Source organism: Erythrolamprus reginae, chromosome 3 (genome assembly GCF_031021105.1).
Source record: "Erythrolamprus reginae isolate rEryReg1 chromosome 3, rEryReg1.hap1, whole genome shotgun sequence".
In the NCBI taxonomy this organism is placed as follows: domain Eukaryota; kingdom Metazoa; phylum Chordata; class Lepidosauria; order Squamata; family Dipsadidae; genus Erythrolamprus; species Erythrolamprus reginae.
The window spans coordinates 94,671,586-94,694,441 of NC_091952.1; the positions used below are offsets into that span (position 1 = coordinate 94,671,586).

The 22,856-nt window shown below is 37.4% G+C and overlaps 1 protein-coding gene across 22 annotated transcripts in view; it reads left to right on the forward strand.

Annotated features, from left to right (window-relative positions):
- Positions 1–22,856, forward strand: part of ADGRL2 (adhesion G protein-coupled receptor L2) — a 312,721-nt gene that overhangs the window by 175,553 nt on the left and 114,312 nt on the right. The gene's annotated exons all lie outside the window — the stretch shown is intronic.

Genomic DNA, 22,856 nt, shown 5'->3' on the forward strand with positions numbered 1-22,856 from the left:
TAGAAAGGTTTGGAGACTGCTGGCTTAGATGATGCTTTACAAATAATGTTTATTAGTCTGTGCTTAAACATGGATTTGGTATGAAAGTAGCATTGTCTGTTTAATCATGTGTGTGTGTGTGAGCGTGCATGTGCATTTAGGGATGGGACATGAGACAGGAGGAATGAGACCCTGTTGATGTTTCTGGATGACTTTCAGTAACTATTGCTATAATCTAAACTAGTGTCTTGCTGGAGATCTTGGGCTGAAGATTGCAGGTAATATTTGTAGTGATTCTGCTTCTTCATTTGCAATCACCATCATTTGGATATTACCCTGTGAGGTTCCACATAAGAGTTATAGTTCTGTCTTAATTTACAGAGTTTACATGAAACTGATTGAAAGGAATCCTGGATTTGAAAGTACAGTGTTCCCTCGATTTCCACGGGGGATGCGTTCTGAGACCGCCCGCGAAAGTCGAATTTCCACGAAGTAGAGATGCGGAAGTAAATATGGACAGTATCACAAGCCTTCCCTTAACACTTTAAACCCCTAAATTACCATTTCCCATTCCCTTAACAACCATTTACTCACCATTATTACTGGTACTCACCATTGAATAAGACACCTAATGATCCTGATATTTATAAACATAATTATTTATTAACAATAGTTATTGTTTTTGTTATTTATTTGCAAAAATTATTAGTTTGGCGATGACATATGATGTCATTTGGTGGGAAAAACCATGGTATAGGGAAAAAACCACAAAGTATTTTTAAATTAATATTTTTTTAAAAACCGTGGTATAGGCTATTTGCGAAGTTCGAACCCGCGAAAATCGAGGGAACACTGTATTGCAAATGGTTAAGGTGTGTTATACTGACAGAAAACCTTACCATTAGACATGAGAGCTTGCCCAGTGAATCTGGTAATCATTTATTCTTAGTCCAGCCTAACTCACACAAATGATGTTGAAGTAAAAATAGAAGGAGAGATTGTTATGTATGAATGAAAGATAGGATATTTTCATGAAAATAAAAAAGTTCCAACTCCTACCCTCAAAACGTCGCTACAGAGCACTGCACACCAAGACAACTAGACACAAGAACAGTTTTTTCCCAAACACCATAACTCTGCTAAACAAATAATTCCCTCAACACTGTCAAAATATTTACTAAGTCTGCATTACTATTACTACTAGTTTTTTCTCATCATTCCAATCACCCATCTTCTCCAGCTTATGATTGTATGACTCTAACTTGTTGCTTGTATCCTTAAGATTTTTATTAACATTGAATGTTTCCTCATTGCTTATTTTATCCCTACGACAATCATTAAGTGTTGTACCTCATGATTATTGACAAATGTATCTTTTCTTTTATGTACACTGAGAGCATATGCACCAAAGACAAATTCCTTGTGTGGCCAATCACACTTGGCCAATAAAGAATTCTCTTCTCTTCTCTTCTATTCTATTCTATTCTATTCTACACACATACACGTGCACACACACACACACAGATATATTGTGTGACATATTTTTGCTGATAAGGGAAAAGGAAGGGGGATTAGTATAGATCTATTTTGAGCTTATTATGCTCTCATCAGCTAGCCATACCCTTACTGGGATTTGAACCTGTGGCATTCTATAGTAAATAAACTATTTATTTATTTATTGGAATTAAAGTCACATTTCTGTTCTTATCATACATATTAATACATTCTGTTCTTGCAATCTTAGTGTTCTCTTGTCATGTTGCAGTAGACTCCATTTGGCCTCACAATGGAACTGGTATATTGTAGGTTATTCATACGTTACTCTAAAATGTCAAGCTTGTTTTTTGAGGATCTAAGTGATCCCACCATCTGGGCCTAGTTCATGTTCCGTGCATGAGCAGTTTGTCCAATTCTCCAGTGTTTTTGCAGTTTGAAAGATACTGTTTCAATATCAGCCACAATATAAAATCTTTCAGCCACATCTTATAACGAAGATGAAAAGATGATTGACAGTTTACCTAGCTGCGTTTACTGCTGTCTTTGATTTCAGGCCAATTGCATAAAAAGGAAATACATGAAGAGATCGCCCTGGGTCTGTGTAGAATGTCAGAGGTTGAATGCAGAAATTGAAAGATTTTTTTAAAAATAAAATAAAATACCACAATAGGGCTTTTTTGTGTGCTCCCTTTACCCCCATTCTATTGTTGCCAAACAATAATTGCCATCCTTACTTCTATTTTTTAGGATGTATTATGTAGTTATTGTATAGTTATAAGAATTTGGAGGAGTACAGTACATGTATATCATTTTCTGAATTTTATGCATGCTGCTTGGCATATTAGCTTGAAACTGTCAATTTAGTCCTCCTTATTTTTGGTCAATGTGGGGAAAAAAATTGTGATAGATTTTTTCCCCTTCATTCTCTGCTAATCTCACTGAGTATGTGGGTTGTTCCCCTTTCAGGAGGGGGGAAAAACCTAGAAAGTGTGAAAGAACTATCCCAGCAGGCATATATAATTAACTACTTATTAAATGCTTTTCAGAAAGCTAATAGAATGAAACATTACAATAACCAATACTAATAAATTACTGTGTCGATAATAATAAGCAGTACAAAACAAACACACGGAGTCTCCCTAAGTAGAGAATTTTCTCAAATAGGTTTGGCCCCCAACCTACCAAGCAACAGGAGATGCCTGCCTTTATTTTGATTAAAGGCTTGATGGTGGCATTCTCCGTGGGATCTCCTGTCCTTTACAACAGCTTCTCCTCCCTTTCCCAAGGAAGAGGCGGATCTTACTCTTGTTGCCTTCCAAACCTATTATGGGGTCAAATAGCAAACAACAGCCTAATCAATGGACTATCGAGAACACTCTCGCTATGCTGACAAGGCAAATCACTTGGATATAAACAAGAGAGCAAATCGCATTTCTTTCTAGCACTGATGATGTTACCTAGTTTGGTAATGAAATATCTGCAAGTGAACTAGCAAACTCAGAGAACATCAAGGACCCCAGAGTTCAAACCTGAGCCATAAATATTCCTCTCTATAAGTACCTGACCAGAAAAAAAGATTGGTTTTATTATTATTATTTTTTATTATTATTTATTAGATTTGTATGCCGCCCCTCTCTGCAGACTCGGGACGGCTCACAACAGTGACAAAAACAATATATATATTGACAAATCTAATAATTAAAATCTAAGATAACAATTATACATTTAAAAATCTAAAAGCAAGGAACCCCAATATAAAAAACATACATACAGTCATATCATGCACTAGAACTACATAGGCAGGGGGAGATGTCTCAGTTCCCCCACGCTTGATGACAGAGGTGGGTTTTAAGGAGTTTACGAAAGGCAAGGAGGGTGGGGGCAATTCTAATCTCTGGGGGGAGTTGGTTTCAGAGGGCCGGGGCCACCACAGAGAAGGCTCTTCCCCTGGGCCCCGCCAAACGACATTGTTTTGTTGACGGGACCCATCAACATATTATTTACCATATTATTGACCAAAAAAAGAGATTGGTTTTACCATATTATATTATTATTATTGTTGTTCTTATTTATTTGCTTTTATATTTCTACATTGCCTTGGACAATCAAATTGCAGAGACAGGGTAACAGAATATTAGCATACAGAGGAAAAGGGTGTTTTGTTTTTGTCTGTAGTGAGATCTATTTATGAAGTATCTTTCTCAGAGAGTCTCACTTGGTGCCCACATGTAGCATCATTTTGGCATCTATTTCTCCAAGATTTTCTTCAAAATCATTTTAATTTTCAATAGTATTTTAACGTTTAAAAATTATTTTAGATTTTGAACCTTTGTGTCACTGCTACCAAGCCTATAACGTATCTTTATAGTGCTTTGTATGTTATTGTACCTGTGACACTTTTTAATTATATTTTTAGCTTGTTTCATTAAGTGGTGAAATCCAATTTTTTTTACTACCGGTTCTGTGGACGTGGCGTGGCGGGTGTGGCATGGCGTGGTGGGCATGACAGGGGAAGGATATTGCAAAATCTCCATTTCCACCCCATTCTGGGGCCAGCCAGTGGTGGTATTTTCTGATTCTCTGAAGTACTCAAAATTTCTGCTACCAGTTCTCCAGAACCTGTCGTATTTCACCCCTGGTTCCATTGTAAACCACCTAGAAAGCTTATATAAGCCATTGGGTGATTGTCAGTTGTTTCTAGACCCCTGCCAGAGCTAGGTTAACTTTTACGGATACTCTTCAACTTACAACCATTTATTTAACACCTAATCGAAATTACAGCAGTGCTGGAAAAAAGTTCCATACCACGACTCTAAGCGTCTGAATTTTGATCACATGATTATGGGGACCCTACACCTATCATAAGTGTGAAAAATGATTATAAGCCACTTTTTTCAGTACCATTCTAACTTTGAACAGTCACTAAATGAATTTTCGTAAGTCAAAGACTACCTGTGATGTCCCTACCCTCGCATGATCAAATTTTGGGCACTTGGCAACCGGCATATATTGTCATATGATCACCATTTTGATCTTCCCAGCCAGCTTCTGACAAGCAAAATGAATGGAGGTTGCTGGATTGATTTGATTAACAGATAATTCATTTAATGACTGCAGTGATTCATTGAACAACTGTGCTTTAAAAAGTTGTAAAATTAGGCATGACTCATTTAACAACTGCCTCGCTTAGCAACAGAAGTTTGCGATTGTAAGTTGAGAACTACCTGTGCTAGCTCAAGGGTCCAGTTAATACCTTTTACAATTCCTTTATCTTAATTTGTGCGCAAAGAGCTCAGAGAATAGAGCATTAAGATGAACAGATTATGTATTGTATAAGAGGTTAAGGAACAAGGTGCTTTTTGCATGCTAGTTTTTAGGTCCTTCAGGGCCAGATGCCAAGTTTGGAAGGAGTGGGCTTGAATGTTGTTGTTGTTGTTGTTGTTTTCCAAGTGGTTAACATGTTTTAATGATAAGGGAAGAAAATTCAGGAAATGAATAGGACAGAAAGAAGGAAACTGAAGTAGTCAACAATTATTTGCAACTTGCAGTGAGTAGCGTAAGCAATATGGAAGTGCCCTTGTTTGTTTGTTTTCTACCAGCCAAAGTAGAAACAGTCATGAACATCTTCTCAACAAGCAACTGCAGGAAATGAAGATGGCATGATTGTTGGTTGGCGAAAAACAACAATAGGGCTCTAGGTTAGGAGTAGGGAGGCAGAAATCCAATCCAAATGAATAAATGAGTCATTTCATTTACACCAGTGTTGTAAAACATACTATGAATGAGTGAAATGGTCCCGGTTCACTCGTGTCGGTCATTGGAGAGCCAGTCGCGAAGGGAGTGCTCCACCTACCTGTCCAGATGCCGCCATTTGGCTTCTGCACATGCACAGAACACTTTGCACATGCACAGGGGATAAAAGAACCTAATTGGTGGCGTCCCAGCAGGTGGGCAGAGCCTTGCACTCTCTTCGCGACCAACTCTCTGACGACTGAGAGTTACTGGTGAACTGTGAGCATTTCACGCCTGTTACCATGCCTCATTAAAATGACAAAATTTTCATCCTGAAATGCTTGTGTGTTAAAGATTTATCTAACCATCATTTGTTTATTTTTCTCCAAACTATTAGTCCATTGTAAACTGCACTGAAGATAAAATGTATTTTGGTTATCTTTTACATCCTTCCTGTGACATTTTTCTTGGATTTAGAGAAAAAGCTTTACAGGGAACTATGACTAAACAGGTGCGAAATATTCAAAATGTTTTCCCTTCTCCCCATCAACCATGATGATAACAGCTGCCATTAGAGGAAAGCTTGCTATTAAACCGGGTTCCTGGAATCTTCCTAAGTAATATCAATTCTAGTTCCATCTCTTTAATGTTAGGCTTCACAGTGGCATTTAGGAGGGAGGGAGGGAAAGGACCATTGTTGAATACCACTAGCGTTGATAGCATACTTTTGTTGAATCAAACTCTGTGTCTCTTACACAACTGCCTGTGTAGCATGGACAGAGGAGTGGGGGGGGGGGGGGGGAGAAGCGACTTTCTCATTCTCTGATCTGAATGCTTGATAAGGCTTGGTGTCCAAAAGGGCAAATGGGATTCACAGCAATTATGGCAAAGGCATGTCGGTTTCCTTGACAACCAGATTGCAAATTCTTTCTGATTTATTATTTACCACTTCAAACTCGCGTACCATGATTTAATTAGGAAGAGGGATTTTTCACAAGTCTCTTCCTTCCCAAAGTGGAACGTCCTAGCACTGTTCTTAAAAAAAAACAAAAAAATATGGCATCGGAACTGCTCAGGTTGACTTGGCTCTAAAGCGTTCGAGATGAAAAGTCCCTGAAGTCTTTGGCAATGCGTTTAGTGTGTTAAGTCCTGTACAGAGAATATAATACCCAATGGGTTGTAAAAATTCTAGGTACTTCACCTGATTGCTTTCTGCCACCGGCGTGCGTGTGAATGACTAAGGGGACTCTTAATTGTATTCAGTAGCATTTCAGGAATCTTAAGTCGATTTCTGTATGGGGTGCTCCCCTAGCTCTGCTCATTGTTCAGCCAGAACACAACAAACAAACAAACAAAAACCAGACATGACTTTTATTCCGTCAAAGCTTGGACACACATTTTACGCTCTCAAATCTTGTGCTTTCTAGCCTGGGAACACAACCTTCAGCCCCGGATTGCAATAGTCCCTCTGGGAGGGCAGATGCTTTCCCGTCTCATCGCCCACATGCATTCTGTTGCTATAAGCAACATGTGTTTCTATTCCTAACATCAGTAGCTATGGGGTGCAGAGGAATCAGGCTAGGCAAAGCCCCAGCTCAAAGGTAATTAGAATGAATTGCCCCCTGAAATCGAATTTCCAAATGAACTCCTGTGCTTTTGCAAGAGACAAAATTGTGATAAATTGATCTCGTCCTGGACTCAGATACACTTGGACTATTAAGTGTTACCTTGGCTAGTCAAAGTTGAATCTCCAGTTACCTAGATACACAATTCTTTGGTTTTAGCTCCTTTGGAAAATATTGTCAATGTTACCATTGGATATAGGGAAGAGGGGAGGGAAGGGGCTTCCTGTAAATGTTTTCATAGGTACATGTGGTCAGAATAACGGAATAACACAGCTAAGTGCTATTTATCTAGACTAGCTCTCAAGAAGTGAAGTGAAATTACTATTAAATTAATAATGTAAGTAAGCAAAGTAACCCCGTGTCTTTAAAAATGTCTGATTGCATGTTGTCATTGATGATATGTTTATTTATCTTAATTATTTACTGTAAGAATGCTTGATTTAAAGACTTTGCTTAGATGTCAGGAATTTGACTTTGTAAAATTAAATTGAGAAATAAGCAACAGGTTTATTGATACATTTAATGATTTAAATTGAGCAGACAGCATTTCCCTCTCTGTCATCTAAGACAGAATTTCCCAACCAGTGTGCCGTGGCACACTAGTGTGGTGCGGGACATGGTCAGGTGTGCCGCGAGCCCGGCCTGGCTGGAGCTTCCCTGGCGGTGACGGCAAGTGAGCTTTTGGGGCCCGGTGGGAGGGCGCCGGCCACTGTTGCTTTTAAGCTGCGTGGGCATGCGCCCGCACATCCATTAGGAACCCCCATCCCCGCAGAAATTTTTGAAGTGGCACAAAGCCACGCAGTCCTGAATCACTCCCTTCTCCGGCCAGCAAAGTCGGCTGACCAGGAAAGCGCCGCGTTTGAAAAGCGCGCGTTTAAAAAGTGCACCGCTTTCCCAGGCAGCTGGCTTGCTGGCCGGAGAAGGGAGCGATTCAGGACTGCGTGGCTTTGCGCCGTGATGACAACGACGCCGTGGTGGCCTTCAAGCGCTACCCTTCGTGGCGCCCCACCACCCGTTCCTACAGGTAGAAGTTGGGCGGGGTACCGGGAGGCGGAGGCAGAGGCGATGCGTGGCCGGGCGCTGAGCGCCATGGACACCTGGGAGGGTGAAGGGGTGAATGTGCCTGCTGCCTCTTAGACGGAGGCGAAGGCGACGGCAGGCTCCGCACTGGGGCCATGCAGGGCCGCTGATTCAGGGGCCGCGGACTGGCAAGCCGCCCTCCACTCTCTCTCTCTCCTCTCTCTCTCTTTCTCTCTCTGTTGCAGGCGTGGTGCATGAGAGAAAGAGAGAGAGAGAGAAAAAGGAGGAGAGAAAGCAAGAAAGAAAGAGAGAGAAGGAAAGCAAGAGAGAAATCAAGAGAGAGAGAGAAAGCAAGGGGGGAGAGAAAGCAAGAAAGAGAGAAAGGGAGAGGAAGAGAGAGAGAGAGAAAGAAAGCAAGAGAGAGAGAGAAAGAGAAAGAGAGAAGGAAAGCAAGAGAAGAGAAAGCAAGAGAGAGAGAGCAAGGGAGAGAGAAAGAAAGCAAGAAAGAGAGAAAGAGAGACAGAGGAAGAGAGAGAGAGAAAGAAAGCAAGAGAGAGAAAGAAAGCAAGAGAGAAAGAGAGAAGGAAAGCAAGAGAGAGAGAAAGCAAGAGAGAGAGAGAGAAAGTAAGGGAGAGAGAAAGAGAAAGAGAAAGAGTGTGTGTGAGAGAGAAAGCAAGAGAGAAAGAAAGCAAGAAATAGAGGAAGAGAGAGAGAAAGAGAAAGAAAAAGAGAAAGAAAGCAAAAGAGAGAGAAAGAAAGCAAGAGAGAAAGAGAAAGAGAAGGAAAGCAAGAGAGAGAGAAAGAGAGAAAGAAAGCAAGGGAGAGAGAAAGAGAGAGAATAAGAGAGATAGCAAGAGAGACAGAAAGAGAGAGAGAAAGAATGCAAGAGAGAGAGATATAGCAAGAAAGAGAGAAAGAGGGAGAGAAGGAGGTAGAGAGAAAGAGCAAAAAAGAGAGGAAGAAAGAAAGAAAGAAAGAGGGATGGAGAGTGAGAGGGAAAGAAAGAGGGAGGGAGAGAGAAATAGGGTGAAAGGGAGGAAGAGAGGGGTTTTTTGTCCAAACTTTTTTAGGGCCCCCCCCCCCTGCTCAATGTTCCCCAGGATTTTGTAAATGTGAATAATGTGCCGCGGCTCAAAAAAGGTTGGGAAACACTGATCTAAGAAACTCACACATGGCAAATTGAAGGGAATTGAATTTAATCTTCCTGAGAAGAATATCATCAGTGAAACCTGCTGGGAATTGTACTTCCAGGAAGTTTTTCAAAGCAGGTGTTTACTTGTTAAATTAGAATTTGATAACATAATCACACCTTCTTCTTTGATTTGAAATATAGGAGAGCAGAGTTTATCTTTATGGCTGCCTTATAAATTAAAGAATACTGCAGCAGTTGGTTTCAACTGGACTTGTCAATCCTTGATTATCAAGATAAGAAAGTTAGATACAACAAAGGACTTTCAGATATTTCTGTGTGTTTCCCCTGTTTCACTTACCCTGGTTTGGAGAATCATTTTGAATACAAGATGGTCTCTTAGGGTTAAATGTGGGATTTGGTTATTTATCTATTTGTTTAACTTGCTTGATAGCCAGAACATAATCTTCTGGAGTGGTTTATAATTATCAGTAATAAGACCCATAGGTTATAATCTAAAAGGTATGGCACATAAGCGGGAGAGAGGGAGGGACTCAAAAGGCAAATCACCAATAAACATATAAAGAAAGTCGACCCGATTATAAGATGAGGCACATACTTTTGCCACAAAACCTGGGAAAATTTATTGACTCAAGTATAAGTCGAGGGTGGAAAATGCAGTGGCTACTGGTAATTTATAAAAATGGAAACCAATAAAATTACATCAATTGAGGCATCAGAAGATTAAATGTTTTAGGATATTTATTTCAAAGAAAACCAGTAAACTAGCTCTGTAAGTTTAAAAGAGGGTAGACCTTTTAAAACCATGTATACTTTTTAAAACCATATACATTTTTTACAAACTTCAAACTTGACAGCTTCAAGACTTGTGGACTTCAACTTGAAGACCCCAAGTCTTAAATTTGCCAAGTTTGAAGACCTTTGTCTTAGCTAATCTCTTTTAGATCTTCACCTCTTCTGGGGACCTGCTTGTTTCAGTAGCAAATTTAAATTCACCAAACTGATAAGCTATAGAACTCATGTCATGAAAACATATCAGATCCGCATGCACTATATTATTTAAATCCTACATAAATGCTGGTTAAATGAAAATAAAAACACCAATAGATGCCTTTTGAAGCAGATGTGGAGATTTCACTAATTCCAACTTTGAAGTAAGATTACACCATGTCTTTTGATTGTCTGGTCTTGTACCAATTATTTTTGATTTCTCAAGTATATTTGGTTAGTGCGCAGGAAATGATGATGTCACACATTTACTGCTGGGGTTATATAGGCAATTATTATTTTGCTGCTTTTGCAGAAGTATTGCTTCTGGGCTCTTTGTAAGATCTGTGTTAAATGGATAACATCTTACTAATATTAAAATGTTCATATCTGGTCCATAAAACTGATAGAAAATTAAAATACAAACTGCTTCTAAAGTCATATATGTAAATGTGGAACATTTTTATATTACCCAACATAAAATCTAATCAGTAAAGCAGAGGAGAGAAAAACCTAAAAATATATACACTACCTGGGCTGATGATAAATTTAAGTGTAATCTTATAAAATAGCATTGGAGAAATAAAAAAAATATATAGTCAACATTGGTTACTGTAACCCCAGCTTCAGGAATGCTACTTAACTGATGGTTACATGAGAAGCACTGTTCCAGCCACACAAATAAAATAAGCAAGGATTGCTTCCCAGTATGCACATTATTCCAAACCATGATTGGCTGAAATAATTTACTGAATATACCCAAGGCTAATTCAACATGCTAAACCATAAATGGTGGTTGTGACAGTATTATCTCAAATTTGATATGATTGTTGTCATAATCATGATGATTTGGGACAGATACCAAATCCCACTTGTCTCAAAGCACTTATTGAGAGGATAAAACTATGCACACTATCCTGTTCTTTGAAAATGCCTGAAATAAAGAAATTTATGACTGCATTTTACACATAATGTAATGAAACACAGCCACCTAATATAATACATTAAACTTTTGCTTAGGAAAGGTATTACAAAATTATTTTGTATAACAAAAGAAGAGTAGCTAAAACACTGTGTCTTTGGCATATACATAGCCAGTTAACTTGACCCCATTTGAAAATATAATTTGAATCAACATTGTGCAAATGCATTGTTTTACAGTAATAATCTCCAACAATAGTGATGCCTCTGTCATGGTTTAATGAACACTCTAGAGAGCTTTGCTGGATAATCTCATATATTAGAACTATCAGCTCCTATGAGAATGTGTTGTTTCCGTTGACTCTGTTGGGCAAACATGCAGATCAGTCTGTTACATTTGGGGAATTGAAATCCAGCTTCTAACTGTGGAGTATTTAGCACCAGGCTTTAGAATTTTGGCTGTTAAAATGATATGGAATCTATCTATCTATCTATCTATCTATCTATCTATCTATCTATCTATCTATCTATCTATCTATCTATCTATCTATCATCTACCTACCTACGTACCTACCTACCTACGTACCTACCTACCTATTTCACAGTACCTATCCAGAGAGTCATTTGGAAGAGTCATGACACAAATTGTTGCCAATAATCAAAGTATTGGGGAAGTTGCCAAAGGTTTTGTCTTCCGTGTGTTGGCAGCATCTAATTGCTTTTGAGGCTTAGCTATTATGATACAAAGTAATGATTGGAGTATTTTAGGATTCAGCAATCTATCCAAGTGGCTCAATTGGCTTGTCATTCAAATCTGCTCTGGAAAAAGAAGATATGCTGATACTAAAAGGTTGCCACTCTGAAATAAGTCCAATCATTTTTGTTGTTGTTTAAACTGGATTTAGAAAAGTCCTCCCCCTCCCCCCTGCTGCTGCTGCTGCTACTTATTATTATTATCATTATTATCGTTATCATTATTATCACCTTCATTATAATTTTATTCACAAAAACAGTAATACACAGCAAATGAGATTGATAAGCTGTATTTAGTATAATAATAATAATAATAATAACAACAACAACAACAACAATAATAATTTATTTATTAAACATGAAACTCAGTCAATTGAGTTCAACATTCAAAAATGTATCACAGATGCCACTAACAATGCTAATGGTTGATAGGGGTTTCTGTTGTTGTTGTGTTATTATTATTATTACTTGCAGCAGATGGGCATTTTTATATTGATAGTATTATGAAATGGGTCCTAAAAAGTCAGAGTAGACCCTGAAATATTATCAGGATGAATCTATTAATACAGTATAAACAGGAATATTTATACACTACACTCCATTCACATCCTGAAGTTTATAATACATTTAAAAAATTGCCCTTAAAGCTCTGCATGACAAGAGTCCAGCCTACTTGAGGAAGTATCTCACCCGGATGGGATTGGCCTGTTCCACCCATGCTGGCAGGAGGGACATACTCCAATCCCATCCGTCAAGGAATTTTGGCTGGCAGGATCCATGAGAAGAGCCTTCCCTGCCATGACTCCTGCCCTCTGGAACATGCTAAAACCTGACATGAGATTGTCTCCTATCATTCTGATTTTTCATAAGAGCCTCAAGATTTGATTCTGCCAGATTGCTTGGTGACCAAGTGGGGGACCTTCATCCTGGAAGTAGTTGACCAATTAAAAACTATCCTTCTCCCCCTCCCCATATATCAGGTTCCCTCCTGTTAATGATTTATTTTACCATTTTTTTATTTTATATCAAATGTTTTAAATATTTTTTATGTTGTAAACTGCCCAGAGTCATTTGATACAAGAGCAGAGACAAATTTTATAATTAAAAATATAAATAAATAAATAAAATTTCAAAATTAACAAAAAGTGAAAACATTTACTAATAAAAAAACAAACTTGAACCTTCTTTTCTTCAGAAGAGATACAAGCCTGGCATCACAAACTTCCAACTTTTATGCAGAATGTGTTCAAATGAGAATACTGGTTAGCTAGACAAAGTGAACTGGGTCAAATACATTATGAATAAATTTAATATGTTGATATCTAGTTACCTGAAAGAAACCCTGACTGAATTTAGTGAATTCACAGGTATTAATTTACTAGAATATTTTATCGCTACTGCAATATTTTCTCAAGTGTTGCCAAACAACAGAATTAAACATTCAGATATACTGTAAAACTCACTCAATAAAAAAAATGACTACTTAGCATTAGTAGACTATTTTGCTTTCATATCTTTAGGGCTCAACAATCTTTAAACCGTGAGAAGTAATAAAATGCTTTTGATGTTTTCTAAACAGATTTTTTTTTTAAGCAAAAGAAAAAAAAATCTGGATGCCATAGAATCAACCCTATTTAGAAAAGAGGCAAATAGACATTTCCACCTCCCTGTAAAAAACATAATCTCCCCCCACTCTCCAAAGCTCATGTGTCAAACTGCTTTGTTGCAAATTTGGTTTACCAAGCCAGGAAACAAAGGCGTTTTTCCCCCTTTGTTAGTTTATGAACTCGGCAGCGGTTGTTTGAATTAATGTCTCTTAGAGACCTTTTTTTTTTTGGTTCTGTTTTCTTCCTCCATTTATCATGAATGACCTTATGTTGGTCATTCATTCAAACCAAGAGGGATTGTATTGAGAATTTAAAAGAAAAGGATTTATTGTGCAACACCAATCAATAAACACTTCTAGAATCTCTAAAATGTGTAGTTTTGTTTTTGCTCTCCTAGAACTTCTGTTGTAATGCAGCAGGAAATTCTATTGACTCATAATTCAGCACACAGATACAACTTCTTTTGTTTTGGTGATATACTTCCTTCTTGAAATGAGAACCTTTTCCTTCTGGACAAATAGCATGTTCAGAAAAGATATGTGAGCTTTCTGACAAACATCCAGAAAAGTTTTTTGAGATGCTAAACACCAATCTGCATTTCACCCTCCTGTCATGGCCTATTGAATCATAAAACATCACGGACAATTTATTGCATTGCCTGTGGCCCCTGAACTCCCTCTTTTGCCACTTTCAGAAATTCCAGAGCTGAATTTTGGCAGCAAGTGGATGAAAATAAAAAGACATGTTTTCACTTTTTGGTGGTGGCGGGGTGCATAAAATAATAAAATATACGGAAGCCTCCACTTAGGCTTAAAATGAAGTGCATGTATACAGTGGGACCCATTGTCCTGCCTCCATTCTCCCAGAAAATTTAGCTTTACCGACTGCCATCTTCTATTATCCGTCTTCCAGATTTTTGCAAAGTGCATCTGTAAGAATGTTGCCCATCTCTAATCTGTCATGAGACAATCTGTTCTGCTTCATAATTCAGAACAGCCTTTTATACATGCCTAGCACGTTTATTTAAAGCATGTATTATCTCCCCGCCTTGTGAAAATTTTGAAAAGCAAATATTACAAGAACCACGAAACATAAATAGAAAAAAATTCAGCATTTTCATTGGAGGGAGGTTGCACTTCCATTTATTGCTGTCAAGAACCTTATGTGGCTGGGTAGGCAATATATTCTTTTGATTTTGCATGTTCTTACCTACATACATTTGAAAACATGTTTATGTATACATGTTTACATAGGTAGAAAGCACAAGATTGTCACATTCCATATAGCAACACATTTATGTATTTATATCCAGCTGTTTATTTTAACAAAATCCATGTAATCTTGTAATTTTAAAGATAAACACAATAACTGTTCAAAGTTTTAAAATCAATACCAGCATTATGAAACTAGCAACTTTTCATATAAACTACACAAAATTGTTAATCATTATTGAATGTAAAACCACCACCAAGAATCTGACAGGCATAGAAAGTTTCCACTTGATTTACTTTGTTAAATAGCCAAATTCATGGGAGAAACATACACACATAAACATGATGTCAAAGTGCTAGCTGATAACCTAACTACTGTATTTTGAACAGCTTTGAAGCTTCTAAAACAGCAAAAGAAACATTTTACAACATACTTCAGTATTAACCCAGACGGGATATTATATTAATATGTGTAAAATTGTAGCATGACTAGATGTAAAAAAATAAATAAACTTGTTTTACAGTTCTGTACAACTAGACACATCTGTTTGTTCTGAATTAGTCTTGCAAATTGAAAAAGAGGACTGTATCCAGACTTATAAGGAATAAAACATAAGTGGAAAATTACACATGCATTTTCATAACATTGTGCCTGTCATTTAAGCCTGTTTAAACTTAACTGTATCAACCTTTTGTGTGTGTGTGTGTGTGTGTGTGCGCACGCGTGTGCAATACATTTGTTCTTAATTGTCTTAGTATATTCCTCTTAGATCCACTGATGCTTGCAGAAAAACTGTAGCATGTGATGATATTTACAATGGAAAGGCCAAGTTAGCTATTTTCATAGGAAAACAAACAGTTGAGCTTTAAAACTTTATTTGCTTCTTGATAATTTTTTCCATTTTCTGCATATATTAGACAGCCTTATTGCTTTATAAGAATGTGAATGAGATTGTGTTTTTACTGTATGCAATGTATACATGTTCTGTATGTATACTGTATATGCCTAGTCTGCATTTTTGTAATACATTTCATGCATATGAGAAAGTACAATACTCATTTCATTTTTTAAAAAATTGTAACATTCTGATCCGTTAACAAATAAGATGGAGACTTAATTTTGTACTTTGTCAACATTGTTATCCTCATTGGAATGGAATTAAAATTCTCGTTAGTTCTAATGAGGACTGGACAGTGAGCTAGAGATTGAGTTGAAGTTGCTCAGTGTCTGTGTTAGAAGTAGTACTTATTAAACTATTTTTAAATTAAGATTTTTGCTTTAATGTAGAATGAATAAATCATAAGGATTTTAATAATAGAACTCATATATGAATGTGCATGTATTCCTTGTTCTGAATTCAGAGTGGTAAATACTAGATGTAATTCAGGTGATGAGTATTAGTGTACTGAATTTTCTGTAGGATGTTTAGATTGATTAATAACATAAAAAATGTCTATTCCTTTTTATACAATTTACAAAATTATAATAAAACACAAAACTTCTGAATATATTTAAACATTCAAACAATTAAATGAAACCAGAGAAGGTAGAAAAATACAGACCAAAAAAAGAAAACCTACCTTATATTTTAAAACTTGTCAATACTCACTTATTTACTACTAATATATACTACCATAATATAATTAATACAAAATATCAAAACACTGCATCTATTAAACAAGAAGAATCAATAGAGTATCAAAAAGATATTGACAAATTCACATTTACAAGATGACTTTTCTACAAAACCAGCAAATTTTATTTTAAACAACATTTTATTCCAGCTAGAAATATCTAGGTGTTTTTATGAATGTTATGCTTGAGAATTTTTATACAATTTCTTGGAACCATGTAAAGGAAATAAATATATACATATTGATGCTTTTACCCAAACAATATTAATGTAAATTGAAATGTCACAGTCTCTTTTATTTGTTTGCTTGGGGATAAATTAAAAACACTGAAAGTCTCTCCCCCCCACCCCAGATCCCATGGTAGCAATTTGCAATTTAAATAGTCAAGGGTATATACTGTTATTTTAATATCTTGATTACTGTAGAACATTGTTAACTCTGGTATATCTTCACCGCAGAAATACAGTTAAATAATGTTATGGATAATGAATCTAACAAAGCATGCTGTTTGCTAAATCTCTGCAAACAATTTTAACACTTTATGTTATGAAATAAAAATGGGCCGGGAAAAAAAGTTTATATTAAGCACATATAAAATCTTTATAAAGATTTTCAGCAAAATGAAGTATGAATTTCTGATATAAGCATAGAGAATTGGTTTATATATTTTTAAAAAAATCTTGCAAAATCTCCCCTATTTTACAAGAAAAATGTGTAAAACAAGCAATGTTTGCTCTGGAAACTGGTTTATAGTTAAATGGTGAGTGTTTTCATCATTATTTTTTCTCAACCAGCTTCCCTTTTCTCAAATTTGATAAAACCTCTTCTTAAAAAAAATAAAGTACAGATGAATAAGAAGCTGTGTTTATGCTTACCAAGGACATCCCTGTTTGCATTGAAATGACATAGATTTTTATTTTGTACCAAATAGAAGATTTTCTGGAAAATACTTTTGTTCTTAGTTTTACCACAGAGCAGTTTTAGTTTCATAACTGCAAGTGATTTTAATGTATTTGTATAATTTAATTCTGCTCCCAATCATAAGACTTTTGGCAACTTACATAAATAAAATAAGCAGAAATTCACAAAAGTATTAATGAAAAATAAAATTTAATGAATACATGCTTGTTAAATTATTTTCTAAAGATGATGTGATGCAGGAGAGGGTGAATTACAAGATCTTTCATGGGTTGAAATAAGATAAGCAGATTCTACCAGGAGCAAAATGTCCCAAAGATAACCAAGAGTGAATCCTGGAATAATTAAATGTGTAGGTGCCACTGTGTAACAAATTGCTACCTATTGCAAATACAAAGAACCACAGGTTTATGTTTCCAACTTTGATTGGGAAGAGGGAATTATTTGTTGCAAGTGTGCAGTTGAAATCTATTTCTCACTGATGTGCAAATTGACACCTGTGAATTACACCATTCAAATTAACCCAATTTTCATGGCTATATGTTTTTTTTCCTGAAAAGCACATATTGCTATGCATATCTGTGTAATCTTACATATCTGTATTATAGATCGTTACATTAATATAGCTTACTGAAATGGGAAAAAAATGTTCCACCTTGTTTTAGACAAGCCAGAACTAATTCCCTTTCACAAGTTTGTTTATTTATTGCATGCAGCTGTCTTCTGATCATCCAAAATTCTAGGATTTCCTTTTTCTTCTCATCCTTAAAAAGAATGAGCTGTACAGTCATCTTCTAACTAGATGCCAAGCAGCTTTTTAACATCATTACACATGTTTGAGTTGTTTTACAGTGCATTCTAATTATCATAGCACTTCTGCTTTAAAATCCCTTTTTGAAGTGAGTTATCTCCATAGTACTGCTGAAACCACACTTCAAGATCATTTCTGAAGGACAGGTTCATTAGTAAATTACAGTACAGGGAATCTGAATGGATGGCTTGTCATCTCAGCATTAATGACAGCAATATATTTCGATTGTTCTCTACTCACAACTGAAATTGGGTGGTGCACAGCTGGAAAGGAAAGCCTTCATTTTGACCATACATTGAGTAAAGCACTCTAAAGTGTTAAAGCACTTTTTGAGAAGTACCATACTTTGTTATTTCAACTCAACTCGCTTCTTCATATTCAATAAGCAAAAAGGAGCTCCTTTGAATGATCAGTTAAAGCACTGGGTAGCTTCTGCATGTATTCAGAAGGAGAGGTCTTTTCTCACATTGCTAGGTATTGCAAATACAAAGTATCACATGTTTAAGTTTCCATGTTTGATAAGAGGAAATTTATATATTGCAAATGTGCAACAAAAATATATTTTTCACTGATGTGTTCCAAGAAACAGTCCTGGGGGGGGGGGGGGGGAGGTTAATGAGTTTTAGGAACAAAATTTAGGGCAGTTTCATGCAGGCCCAAAATCTAGACTTTGCAATGATGCAGAAAACAGGAGTAAGATCTAGACTTAGGCCTGTGATGGCAAGCCTCTGGCATACGAAACCATGTCTGACGGAACGTGAGACGTTGCCCTATGTCAGTTCAGGCACTGATGTGCACGCTGGTCAGCTGATTTTCAGTCTTCTGGAGGATGGAGGAGGTCATTTTCACCTTCTCCAGGATTTAGGAAAGCCTCCGGATCCTGTAGATGGCAAAAAACCGGACCTAACCGGAAGTTTGTGTGACTTCTGTTGGGAATTCACCAAGGCTTTAACCTATTATTTTTAGCAGCAGTCCAAAATATAAACCAATCTAAGTTGAAGGATAATCTCTTAAAAAAAAAATCTCTGTGTTCCCATCTGGGGGTTTTTTGGTTTGGTTTTTTACTATGATACTTCTGCATAAGTACCCAGCATGTAAACTGCATTCCCACTGCCTCTTCTGAATTGTTGAGAAGAGACTGTAGAAATCTAGATGACAGCAATGTATAATGTTTTTTCCTCTGCACTATAAATCTATCCTTCTCAGCCACCAAACCCAAGAATATTCCTTCTGTTTTTAATTATTAATGCATATTTTCTTGGCGTTCGTTCATTCCCATGGTTTAGAAATACAGCTGAACTACTTTCGTAGAAAAAGTGTTTCACGATTCAGTGATTATGGTGTCCCTTAATATTAAAGCATGTTGCCATGGTTTTGCTGATACTTTGTCTGGTTTTGAATTCTATAGTCCTGGCAACCTCAGTTGAAATACTATTCTGATATACTCTGTGTGTGTGAGAGAGAGAGAGAGAAAGAGAGAGAGAGAGAGAGAAATATAATTCTGATTTCCACAACAAATACAAAAAAAATTCAGACAAAGCACCCAAAGCTTTCTACTTAGATATATTTCTTATATTTCCTATAAGGAAATTTGGATTGTAGTATTTAGAATTGTTCTTATTTTAGATTTTACAGAAAAGCTTGTAAAGAGATCTACTGTTGAAATGGTTAATATTAGGCAAGAAAGAAGATAGATTTTATTCTTCTGTCATTATTCAGGAAGTTAGTTCTAGCCTTGAGAAAGTGGTGGGAGAGGAAAAACAGTTACTGAATATTGAGGGAAGTAAAAAGTGTGAGAAAAAACTGTCCTATCTAGATCGTGTTGTCTTTAAAAAGGACAGTGAGGATTTGGGGCTGGATTTCAGAATTTCTCTTACTACGCAGCAATAAACTAGCATTTCCTGAATTCCTGTGGTGTCTGTTGCTTAGTGCACTATAGATGTGTGAGATTACAATTTAGTCATTGCATGCCAGCATATGCAACATTATGTGAAAGCTAGCAGATTGGGAAAAACTGGTAGTTGTCCTGTTTCAGACATTGCTGTATTTCAGATGAAAATTTATACAGATAGTCCTCGACCTACAGCAGTTCATTTAGTGACCGTTCAACATTACAGCAGGACTGTAAAAAGTGACTTATGACCATTTTTCACAGTTACGACCTTTGAAACATCACCATTTTCATGTGATCAAAATTCAGATACTTGGCAACTGGTTCATACTTATGAAGGTTGCTATGCCCCAAGATCACGGTGTTCACCTTTTACAGCCCTTCTGACAAGGTTGTAATAAGGGTTGTAAGAAAGGTTGTAATATGGAGCAAGACTTAACAAGTGTCTCACTTAACAACATAAATGTTGCTGGCTCAATTGTGGTCATAAGACTACCTGTATATGGTAATTACAGTGGTTCTCAACCTTTCTAATGCTGCAACCCCTTAATACCGTTCCTCATGTTGTGGTGACCCTCAACCACAAGTCTAGCGCCAATTCCCCCAACAGAACTTTAAGCTGGTTGGCAGAAAGGTCAGAAGGGCACCCCGATTGTAAACGCCTGATTGGTTGGATTGTAAAAATATGTTGCAAGGTGCCAAAATAGAAGCTTTAGTTCCTAACGGCATGGGAAATTTGTCTTTTCCCATAGTCTTAGGTGACCCTGTGTAAAGGTTGTTTGCCCCCCTCCTCCAAAGGAGTCCCAACCCCCAGGTTGAGAACCACTGTACTAAGGTGAGCACCAGTTTGGTGAAGTGGTCAAGGCCAAACGAGAAACTGAGTACATGAATTCTACTCCCATTTTAGGCTAGCTGGGTGACTTTGAGATAGTACCTGTCTTTCAGATATAGGAAGGAGGAATGGCAAACCACTTCCAAACCACTTTGCTGAAATATCTTGAAGGACTTGTCTAGGCAGTTTTCGAGTCTACACACACACACATACACACTCACATTCTACTGAGGTACTGTTTCTCTTTATCGTCATATCTCCTATACCTCCTCCACGCAATGAAGAGAAATAAGACAAAGTTAAATGCAATGATGAGGCTTCTTCTTCAGATACCCAGGCTGTGGGACCTGTGTTATACTCCCACCTGTTTTCCATAAAGGTTTTCCGTCTGTGTCAGTTGTATTTCCCAGTTAGCACATGCTATCAGTCAGGCACAGAGCTGTTGCTAACTCAGTTGTGTGTATAAGAAAATGGTATTCCAGGCTGGCAGAGTAGCTGGCAGCAACTTGCAGCTGTTAGAGGGTAAATACAATCAGAAGAAAAGTGCTGAGCTTAATATTGAGTCAAAGTTGAAATCTCCTGTTGTGGAAATAAAAAGCCTTGATTTTAAGTGCAACTGCTGTGATGCTTTACCAGTGAAAGAGCTGTGTGTTTTGTACATGCTTGGAATGTCTTCTGTATTTTGTTACATGTCCCCAGTGCCGTCCTTGTAAAAAAAAAAAAAGCGGAGTGCCGCCTTCGCAAGGAGCTTCTTCTTCTGGCTCAACATAACTCTTGAATTCTGCCCTCACAGAATTGGAGGCGGTTCAAATAGGTTCATTCCTTGTGACAAATACAGTGATACCTCATCTTACAAACACCTCACCATACAAACTTTTTGAGATACAAACCCAGGGTTTAAGATTTTTTTGCCTCTTCTTACAAACTATTTTCACCTTACAAACCCACGGCCACCGTTGGGATGCCCCACCTCTAAACTTCCGTTGCCAGAAAAGCACCCATTTTCCCACTGCTGGGATTCCCATGAGGCTCCCCTCCATGGGAAACCCCACCTCCGGACTTCCGTGTTTTTGTGATGCTACAGGGGAATCCCAGCAGGGGAATCCAGCAGCGCAAAAACGGGCACTTCTCTGGCCACAGAATCTCCCTGCTGGGATTCTCCTGCAGCATTCCAGAGGTGGGGTTTCCCATGGAGGGGAGCCTCAGGGGAATCCCAGCAGTGCAAAAACGGGTGCTTCGGCTGGCAAAAGGGGTGAATTTTGGGCTTGCACGCATTAATCACTTTTCCATTGATTCCTATGGGAAACATTGCTTCGTCTTACAAACTTTTCACCTTAAGAACCTCGTCCCGGAACCAATTAAGTTTGTAAGACAAGGTATCACTGTATTCTGGCCTTACAGAAGTATGAAATGCAGACAGCTGATCACAAGGTAGTTTTTCTGCTCGTCAAGCATTCACAGCATCCAATAAAGATGGAAATCCCAATTTGTCTGCTCACGTATCACACTTAATGTAAAATGGTTGGGTGACATATTCACATCCACTGAGAATCCTGAACATGGCTTCTTGCCATGGTTTAAAAACCACTTTGAGTGGTTAAGTATGCAGGCTAGAATACATGCTACTTCCAGTCATTACAGGCCACAGAGGATAATTTATGATAAATAAATCAGGACCGAAATAATATGTTTGGGTAATCAGTATGAAAAATGGTTTACAGACCAGGTTTTCAACTCTCTGCCTATTGTTGGAGCTGCAGGTTGAACATTTGCCACGGAACCATTTTATAATTAGATTTATTGTGAGAATACAATAGTTTGCACGAAAGCAAAAGAATTTAAACAACATTAACACGTAGCTCAAAAAACCCCACCTCATTCAGCATTAAGCTACTGCACACACAAGTCCCACACGCCGATGCATCAGATCTCAGATGAAAGGAACATAGTGAACAAAAGAAACTGAGGAATTGAGGAGAACACATTGGTTTTAAATTATCCAGTTTAATAAGCCTGTAACGTTTTATTGTTTTTTTTAGGAGGGGGGGGGGTCAACAAGCAGATGCCCTACTTTTTTCTGTTATTTTGAGGCAGAGAACATAGCCTTGCTGTGTAAACTTCTCAGGCTGCCCTGAGTTCAGCAGTAGGCTAGGAACGGGAGAGAGCATGGAAAATAAATAATACTTCTGACATAGTGCTTGAGTTTAAAGTGAAGTCAATGCAAGGGCTGACCCAGGATGAAGAAAGCCAATCATAAACATCTGTTAAAAATAATTTAATTAGTTAG